Source organism: Typopeltis vanoorti, chromosome 4 (assembly GCF_054136105.1).
Source record: "Typopeltis vanoorti isolate ZY-2024b chromosome 4, IOZ_Tvanoo_1.0, whole genome shotgun sequence".
Classification (NCBI taxonomy): domain Eukaryota; kingdom Metazoa; phylum Arthropoda; class Arachnida; order Uropygi; family Thelyphonidae; genus Typopeltis; species Typopeltis vanoorti.
This window is the reverse complement of record NC_143552.1, coordinates 45,992,503-45,994,864: the sequence shown is the minus strand read 5'-3', so window position 1 is coordinate 45,994,864 and position 2,362 is coordinate 45,992,503. Positions and strand designations below refer to the sequence as shown.

Below are 2,362 nucleotides of genomic sequence, written 5' to 3'. Positions count from 1 at the left end.
ATGTGCAATAATTAATTGCTGCTGTTTGATTATTATTATTATTTCCAAGACATTTTTCGAGTTTTTTGTTGGTAATTTCTGAAGTGGTCCTTTTTTACACTAATAGTATTGAGTGTGTTATAATGTATTTTCCCATATTCTTGTTTACTGAACAAAAATGTGAAGCTTTTAGCTATGTAAGTGTTGTGTCACAGCTTGGCAAATTATAGGTTATGTTATATTGTGAGGATATAAAGATTGCTTTCAAATATGTATGTACGCTTATTTATGCATGTTCCAGAATAGAAATGGTAGATGCAGATCCGTCAAAGAAGAAATATAGGCAGTATAGCATTGAATACCTAAAATATGGATGCGTACCAGCACTAACAAACCAGCAGCTGCCAATGTGCCTATTATGTGAGAGGGTCTTCTCTAATGAGGCCATGAAGCCTTCCAGAATAATTGAACATTTGAAGAAGGTACATCCTCATAAGGTAAATAAGAATTTAACTTTCTTTCAATCTCTCCGAGACAAATTTCGAAAGCGACTAACAGTTTCAAGCATGTTTTGCAATGCTTCAACAAAACACCGATGCTTTGCGTGCATCGTACAACATTTCATTGTTGATCGCAAAGTCTGGTAAACCACATACGATTGGTGAGGAACTCATCCTGCCAGCTGTTAGTGAGGTTCTGGGTACTATTTTATATAAATCACCATACGACATTAATTAAGACGTTCCTCTCAGCAACTATTCTGTGCAAAGGCGAGTAGATGAAATGGTTGCTAATGTTGAAGAAACGTTATGCTGCATATTAAGAACAACAGACTTTGCATTACAACTGGACGAGTTAACTTTGCGGTGAGGCAATGAATCTTTGCTTTTAGCTTATGTGCGCTTTGTAAAGGAAGAAAGTTTGGTTCAAGAGTTGTTATTTGCAAAGCTACTAGATACATACACTAAAGGGAAGTCAATATTTCGTGTTGTTGAGCAGTTCTTCAAAGATAAGGAAATCCCACTTACTGACATACTTTCTTGTGCAAGTGATGGAGCACCATCAATGACAGATCGCTACAGTGGGTTTGTCGCCTACTTGAAAACAGCAGTACCAAATATAATTACCATTCACTGTGTCATTCATCGCCAACATCTGGTTGTAAAAACCCTCAGCGATCGCTTGCACAACTCACTACACACCGTCATTACTGCAGTGAATAACATTAAAGCCCATACTCTCAATGATAGACTTTTTCGAGAGCCCTGTGATGAAAATGATGAGCATTTTAAACGTTTGCTGCTCCATACTGAAGTTCTTTGGCTGTCAAAAGGCAACTGTTTGAGACGATTTTATGATCTTTTTGATGCCGTTGTAGAGTTTTTGAAGACAAAAGGGCTTTGCTCAATAATGAACTAAAAGCTATCAGGCATGATGTTGCTTATTTTTCACATAAATTTGCAAAATTTAATGAAATTAATTTGCAGCTGCAAGACAATGTTATCAATCTAATCAAGGCCAAATCTTCTATCTCGACATTTATTTCAAAGTTAAATCTGTTGGAGCGAAACCTAGGCCTTCATGAGCTCTACTAATTTCCCAGCCTGTCCGAGTTAGATGGAAAGCGTAGGATGCAAACTGATGATCTGTGACCATTTGAATATGCTGCATGAAGATATGACCCAGGAATTTAAGGATCTACTTTCGTTGGAAGTTCCAGATTGGGTAATAAATTCATTTTCCGATACTGAGGTAGTGGGAGCCATGGAGGAAGAACTAATTGAGCTACCAAATGACTATGAGCTGAAGCCAAAATTTAAGAAATCTTATCAAGAGTTTTGGTTGCAGAAAGAAATCTCTGCTCACTATCCTTCAATGTATGTTATTCCTAACTATTCCACTTCCCATGTTCATCAGTACTGTGGTCGGAAAACCACTTCCTAGAATCTGAAAGAAAAAAAAAGAAGCGAAGTTTATAATTTTTTTTACCTTAATCTTGCACGAGTATTATATTTTGAAATAAAGAAATTCGTATTTTTCACAAAATCCTACTTATAAAGACCCATTTCTTTTAACTTTGACAGATGCAACTGATACTGGTTTCTATGGATATTATTTCTTTGACATTTTTGTTAGTAATTATTTATTTCATTATCTGTAAAGATGGAGTAAATCTGGATACAAGTTTTAGGGATCAGTGTGTTATAAGTTGAACTCGATTCCATTGTTTGTCCAGGAAATTCTTTATCATAGATTCATCATGCCATCAGTTTGCAGGAATACCGAAGGCAGTGGTGTTATTTGTAGCGAGGATGTACTTATACCACTATCTATATATCTCTCTCTCTAACATCCACACTTGGAAAACTGTTTAGTTAACACT

General features: G+C 36.0%; 1 pseudogene; it reads left to right on the top strand.

Annotated features, from left to right (window-relative positions):
- The first annotated feature begins 287 nt into the window (after positions 1-287).
- LOC150107278 (protein ZBED8-like) lies at positions 288-1,398 on the top strand (annotated as a pseudogene).
- Positions 1,399-2,362: the final 964 nt, after the last annotated feature.